Here is an 8,098-nt window from a genome sequence, read left to right as displayed (position 1 = left end):
GGGCTCCAAGCACTCCACTTGACACGGTAAGAACTGCAGACCCCACGAACCGCCACAGCTTGGTTGGGGTCTCGCTGTCTCATACCCACCCTGGACCTACGACAAGGCTCCAGGCTCCAGTGGGTGAACCTCTCTTCCATCTGAGATCGATGCAGGAACAAGCTCTTAAAAGAACTCAGTGATTATAGCCAGGGGAGTATAGGCAGCGTATAGCAATCCCCAGTGTAGATACAGCCTTTTCCCCCCACACATGAGACGAGGCTCTATGTTGAGGGTAAAAACAGGAAATGTTTTATGGGGCTACATGTCAACATTTTATGCAGTTCTTCCAGCAAGGAACACTCCCCCTGGGGACCTTGTGGAAGACTGCAACAGTTATACATTAGCCAATCACATGCATTTACAGTATTGAAACCTTCTCAGCAATTGTACACAACCCCCCCCCTCTGTCTGTGACGCAATCAACAAAATACAATGGGCATTGCCTGTGATACAATTACCAAACACAATAACAAAACACAATAGGCATTGCCTGTGATACAATTACCAAACACAATTACCAAAACACAATAGGCTCTGCCTATGATACAATTACCAAACATAATGGGCTAACTTAATCACTCACAGGCAGAAAACACACATTTTTCCAAAAACACAGAAAACACCTCAAAACCCCACATATCCCCTGAGGCAAGAGGCTGGCAAACAGGCCCCTCCAAAACCCAGTGGCGAGGTTAGTTTTGTCACAGTTGGCATTCATCTTCTATTCTCAGTTAAAAAATTTTGTCTTTTGTGAAGTGAAGTAATCGAGCCTTCATCATAGCCATCCATATATCATGGTGTAATAGCTGTATACTACATTTGATAAAGTCGTGCACTTACCATGATCACAAGAGACAACATACATACACATTCTATGTTCATGGGGATTTGGCTAATAGATGTCAAACACCTTGCTCATGTGACATTCCGAACACATGAACTATTACTACTACCTTTCTTTGACTTCCCCATATTATATAGACAGTGCCCTACTTTGAGAGAAGCACAATATATCAGGGAATTACTACATTGCCTAATATCTAATTGTAGGGTATGTTTAATGGGCCAAGCAGGATTTTACTAGTAATCCTCAAGATAGTGTGTGTACAGAACCTACGGCACTCTTTGGGATACTTTGTAAAGATTAATACATTTTTTTCATAATGAAAAAGCAGTAGCATGTATACTTCATCCACAGTTTAGATTTGAAGTAGTAGCAATCATATGTCTGGTAATCCAGATGATGTAATGTTAAACGACGTTTCGGTCACCAGTCAGAGCTTTCTCAAGTCATATTGGGATAATTGCTCTAGAAAGACCTGCAATTTTGCATTATATGGGATGAAGTGCACCCCATCCCATCACAAGAAGTTATAGTGGATTTGACAATCCTTCTGCTTGGCACTCAGCATATAGAGGTGTGCTGTACCATTACGTTTATTATTGTCTATCCTCAGGATAGGCCGTCATTGACTGATCGAACAGAGTTTGACACCCCGCACCCCTGATGATCAGCTGTTTCCGAGTTGCTCCGGCACCAGAAGGCAGTGCTGAAACAGAGTAGTGGACCGAGCTTGTTAATGCAGCTCTGCTCCCACTCCCTTCAATGGGTGCAATGGTGCAGTAACTAGCTCCATCTAATAATGGATGGAGCTATGTAGTTATATTGCCGACCTTCAGGAACAACTGATCATCAGGAGTGAGGGGGTTTAAGATCCCTGCACCCTGCGGATAGGTCAAAATTTGTAAATTCCTGGGCAACATCTATTTTCTAAAGAAGACAGATTATATTTTAGATACAACAACTATGTTTATATAACATGTAAAATGACTATGACTCAGATTTGTGATAGGATCTGAGCTGAGGTTTATTTAAGTCACTGAGTTCCAGGACATAAGTCATGGCTAGAGTCAGGGTAAAAGCTAATAACTTGAGATTAAGTGGATAACGTTTGTCGGATCAGCTAATGCAATTAAATCCTTATGTCATGTAAGAAAATAATTTTAGGATAGGTAGGCTGAGAAAGCTTGACTTGATCATTAGAGTAGATACAGTAACACTAAAATCTGTAACCATGCCCCCAATAGACACTAAAACTTATTCTGTGGGGGCAAATCACTTCAAAATACATTTAGAATGCTTTTACTTTACTAGTATTTGAGTATGAATTACCCAATAAGTTTCTATATTGTTTCCATATACCATGTCAAGAGTGGAAGGCATTGTAATATAGAAGGACTGGATATGAGGAAGTGGATCACGAAAATGAAGAAATGGGGGCAGTGCAAATTTTTTCCACGCTATAGTCACACATAGGTTCCACAGCCATCCAGCCCAAATAATGCATTCACAGTACCTTCATAAGGCTAGCCATAGCACACAAAGCTATAAGTCCCTACAATATTGGTCATACAGTAATTGTGCAACAGGCACCTCTGCCCAGGGCCCTCTATATAACGCGTCCCAGGTGTAGTAATTCTGAGTGGTATAGTGCGGCCTAAAATGTCTCTTTATGTGTGTTAAGGTGCTCCTACCTGGATACCGCTGGACCCGAGGCTTTGGCTGCAAAGCAATAAAAAGGGGGAATAATTGAGGGATAAAAGAATAACTTGAGTCCAGACCTTGAGATTAAGTTCAATGGCAGCTTTACTTGAATAATGGTTTCTCCAAAACGGTTTACAGGCTTTGTCTTGGTTCCAGCAGGCTTTAGCATGAAACTAAAATGAAGGAAGATTACAGAGGCTCTACTGACATCAAAGCACGGATTGGTGCTCTCTCCAATATGGCAGTACCAATTGCCAAAATATTGGATATAGTGTATAAATTCAGGAGATGGAGGGCACTCAGATGAATGGGTATATATAAGGGAGTCAATTACATATGTAGTATATATCCGTTATTTATTATGTAAAATCGCACCATTCAGCATATCACTCAATATGACAATCGTGCTAATATATTGGTCACAATTATGAATATCAATATATGTATCCTTCTATGGCTGGAGGAAAATTCGAACATGCATAAAAAGAGACCTACTAATGCAGGTGATCAGTCTGCATATAGGTCCTATGTAAGTGTCAGCTGTCTAAAATTAATACAAATAAGTCACAGGGGCCTGATGGGATACACCCAAAGCTATTAAAAGAGCTCAGCGTTGAACTAGCAAAACCATTAACAGATTTATTTAACCAATCGCTGGCAACAGGAGTCGTCCCAGAAGATTGGAAATTAGCAAATGTTGTGCCCATTCACAAGAAAGGTAGTAGGGAGGAATCGGGCAACTATAGGCCACTAAGCCTGACATCAATAGTGGGGAAATTAATGGAAACCATACTTAAGGAGAGGATTGTGGAACATCTAAAATCCCATGGATTGAAAGATGAAAAACAGCATGGGTTTACTTCAGGGAGATCATGTCAAACTAATCTTATTGATTTTTTAGATTGGGTGACTAAAATAATAGATGGAGGAGGTGCAGTAGACATCGCTTATCTAGACTTTAGTAAGGCTTTTGATACTGTCCCACATAGAAAGCTTATCAATAAAGTGCAGTCTTTGGGCTTGGACTCCCATATTGTTGAATGGATTAGGCAGTGGCTGAGGGACAGGCAACAGAGGGTGGTAGTCAATGGAGTATATTCAGACCAAGGTCTTGTTACCAGTGGGGTACCTCAGGGATCTGTTCTGGGACCCATATTGTTTAATATCTTTATCAGCGAAATTGCAGAAGGCCTCGATGGTAAGGTGTGTCTTTTTGCTGATGACACAAAGATTTGTAACAGGGTTGATGTTCCTGGAGGGATACACCTAATGCAAAAAGATTTAGGAAAACTAGAGGAATGGTCAAAAATATGGCAACTAAAATTTAATGTTGATAAGTGCAAGATAATGCACCTGGGACGTAAAAACCCAAGAGCAGAATATAAAATCAGTGATACAGTCCTAACCTCAGTATCTGAGGAAAGGGATTTAGGGGTCATTATTTCAGAAGACTTAAAGGTAGGCAGACAATGTCATAGAGCAGCAGGAAATGCTAGCAGAATGCTTGGGTGTATAGGGAGAGGAATTACCAGTAGAAAGAGGGAGGTGCTCTTGCCGCTCTACAGAGCACTAGTGAGACCTCATTTGGAGTATTGTGCTCAGTACTGGAGACCATATCTCCAGAAGGATATTGATACTTTGGAGAGAGTTCAGAGAAGAGCTACTAAACTGGTACATGGATTGCAGGATAAAACTTACCAGGAAAGATTAAAGGACCTTAACATGTATAGCTTGGAAGAAAGACGAGACAGAGGGGATATGATAGAAACTTTTAAATACATAAAGGGAATCAACAAGGTAAAAGAGGAGAGAATATTTAAAAGAAGAAAAACTGCTACAAGAGGACATAGTTTTAAATTAGAGGGGCAAAGGTTTAAAAGTAATATCAGGAAGTATTACTTTACTGAGAGAGTAATGGATGCATGGAATAGCCTTCCTGCAGAAGTGGTAGCTGCAAATACAGTGGAGGAGTTTAAGCATGCATGGGATAGGCATAAGGCCATCCTTCATATAAGATAGGGCCAGGGGCTATCCATAGTATTTAGTATATTGGGCAGACTGGATGGGCCAAATGGTTCTTATCTGCCGACACATTCTATGTTTCTATGTTTCTATGTGTGCACTGTAGGTAAAATAGATTAAAAGTTTTCACTGATGTAGGTCCGCTTGTGTCCTAAGGAGCGGTCACCTTAAAGAAGGGAAGGAAACAAGTAGTCTTACCCCGTAAGGCTGGGTTCCAGGGGGCTGCTGCAGGGGAATGTCTTTGTTGAAAGTACTCCGATCCTGTGTAGCGTTGGTGCGCACGTGGTCCTCGGCGTCTTCTTCTGTTACCGCTTCCTGAGTCTCCGCGATGTTATCCGCAATACAGGAAGTGACAATTCTAAGACCGGAAGTAACGGTCTGTTCCTCCGATCAGCTGACTAAGTCTGTCAGCGAGCTGTATGATAAATATTCGCCTGTAGTTCTTCTTTGTGTGAGCGATCTTTATTCTCAAGATCAAAGTCCATGTACTATTCCTTCTTTATACCAAACGCGTTTCGGTGCACTCTTGCACCTTCATCACAAAGATGACATGAGGTTAGACCAATAAAGACAGTAGCAAGGCGCAGAAGTGGTAACGCCACTCTGGGGTGTTACAATTGCTATTGTCATATCGCCCTCATAAGAGTAGCCATAGTGCACACAGCCATAAGTCCCTATAATGCTACCCATAATCCCTATTGCTTCCAGTGTTTGCATGTGTCTTTGTGCATGGCAGTATGCTGATACTTGTACTACTTGTTTGCTTTTACTTTACAGACATGGTAGCGTTCACCTGAACCCGTTTTTCATATTGTTTGGAGGTGCTGGTCTAACATTGCATTGTACATTAGGGGACTCCCGCCCATCTGCCCAGGGGTTCTAATCAGAGTGTGATATAGCTGTATTCTACATTGCCCTGAAATATTGTACGCCAAAAGCCCAGGTAAGGCTACTTTCACACTTGCGTTTGGGGTTCCGCTTGTGAAATCCGTTTGAGGGCTCTCACAAGCGGCCCCGAAGTGATCCGTTCATCCCCAATGCATCTGAATGGATAAGGATCCATGAATGCAACAGTTTGGCTCCGTTCCGCCTCCATTCCGCTCTGGAGGCGGACACCAAAACGCAGCTTGCAGCGTTTTGGTGTCCGCCTGGCCGTGCGGAGCCAAACGGATCCGTCCTGACTTACAATGCAAGTCAATGGGGACGGATCCGTTTGACGTTGACACAATATGGTGCAATTGCAAACGGATCCGTCCCCCATTGACTTTCAATGTAAAGTCAGGAGTCCCTATTAATATACCATCGGATCTGAGTTTTCTCCAATCCGATGGTATATTTTAACTTGAAGCGTCCCCATCACCATGGGAACGCCTCTATGTTAGAATATACCATCGGATTTGAGTTAGATCGTGAAAACTCTGATCCGACAGTATATTCTAACACAGAGGCGTTTCCATAGTGATGGGGACGCTTCAAGTTAGAATATACTGAGAACTGTGTACATAACTGCCCCCTGCTGCCTGGCAGCACCTGATCTCTTACAGGGGGCTGTGATCCGCACAATTAACCCCTCAGGTGCGGCACCTGAGGGGTTAATTGTGCGTATCATAGCCCCCTGTAAGAGATCAGGTGCTGCCAGGCAGCAGGGGCCAGACCCCCCTCCCTCCCCAGTTTTAAATTCATTGGTGGCCAGTGCGGCCCCCCTCCCCCCCCAGTATTAAATTCATTGGTGGCCAGTGCGGCCCCCCTCCCTCCCCAGTATTAAATTCATTGGTGACCAGTGCAGCCCCCCTCCCTCCCTCCCCAGTATTAAATTCATTGGTGGCCAGTGCGGCCCCCCCTCCCTCCCTCCCCAGTATTAAATTCATTGGTGGCCAGTGCGGCCTCCCCTCCCCCCCTAATTAAAATCACCCCCCCATCATTGGTGGCAGCAGAGCATTCCGATCGGAGTCCCAGTTTAATCGCTGGGGCTCCAATCGGTCACCATGGCAGCCAGGACGCTACTGCACCCCTGGCTGCCATGGTTACTTAGCAATTTTAGAAGCATTATACTTACCTGCGCTGTCTGTGGCCGGCCGGGCGCTCCTCCTACTGGTAAGTGACAGGTCTGTGCTATAATCAATGTGCCACACAGACCTTTCACTTACCAGTAGGAGGAGCTCCCGGCCGGTCACAGACATCGCAGTTCGCAGGTAAGTATAATGCTTCTATTTATTGCTAAGTAACCATGGCAGCCAAGACTCACTTACCAGTAAGAGGAGCGACCGGCCGGCTACAGACAGCGCAGGTAATCCAATGAATTTAATACTGGGGTGGGAGGGAGGGGGGGCCGCACTGGCCACCAATGAATTTAATACTGGGGAGGGAGGGAGGGGGGTCCGCACTCGCCACCAATGAATTTAATACTGGGGAGGGAGGGAGGGAGGGGGTTCCGCACTGGCCACCAATGAATTTAATACTGGGGAGGGAGGGGGGGCCGCACTGGCCACCAATGAATTTAATACTGGGGAGGGAGGGGGGGCCACACTGGCCACCAATGAATTTAAAACTGGGGAGGGAGGGGGGTCTGGCCCCCTGTTGCCTGGCAGCACCTAATCTCATACAGGGGGCTATAATAAGCACAATTAACCCCTCAGGTGCGGCATCTGAGGGGTTAATTGTGCGGATCACAGCCCCCTGTAAGAGATCGGGTGCTGCCAGGCAGCAGGGGGCAGTTATGTACACAGTTCTTAGTATATTCTAACTTGAAGCGTCCCCATCACCATGGGAACGCCTCTGTGTTAGAATATATTGTCGGATCTGAGTTTTCACGATGTGAAAACTCAGATCTGAAAAAGATGTTACGCAGACGGATTCGCATTATAGGTGCGGATCCGTCTGTGTGAAAGTAGCCTAAGGCTGTTAGTATTGGTCCCATCTGTTGGAAGCCACCTTGTCGCTGTTAGATGGGCCCAACACAATTTTGATACAAAATGTGAGCAAACAACTTCAAATTTTATATAGTAAGTATAGCAGTGATGCAGTTTACATTTATTCATGATTCTAGAATTTGCATGTCTCCTTGAGCATGGAAGTGTGCTTCTACTTGTAGTCGTCATTGTCATAGTGCCCCATAAGGCCAGACATAGACCCCAGATCCAGGGTTGACGACCTTTTTAAAATTTTCCCCTTTTTAGAGACCACACCCCCATTACATGCCCTCAAAATGTCCTAAACATAATGCCCTTGAATCACAAACACACAAGAATTAAATGGGTTGTCCAATAGTTAAAAATAAAATATGGCAGCAGCATGTTGAAAAAAATCTACAATTCTCAGCTGAGATTGATGTGCAGGTGTGTGGCATGTGACCACTGCAGCCAATCAATGTCCTGAGTATTAGATCACTGATTAGTAAGTGGCTGCATCAGTAACATGCTATATACCGGCAAGTCCCCACTGCAGTTTGAAAACAGACCAGAGCTGCAGAGAATGGAGCTGAAGAAAGGG

The sequence above is a fragment of the Bufo bufo genome, chromosome 4, assembly GCF_905171765.1.
Source record: "Bufo bufo chromosome 4, aBufBuf1.1, whole genome shotgun sequence".
In the NCBI taxonomy this organism is placed as follows: Eukaryota; Metazoa; Chordata; class Amphibia; order Anura; family Bufonidae; genus Bufo; species Bufo bufo.
The sequence above is the reverse complement of the archived record's forward strand: the minus strand, read 5'-3'. Positions refer to the sequence as shown.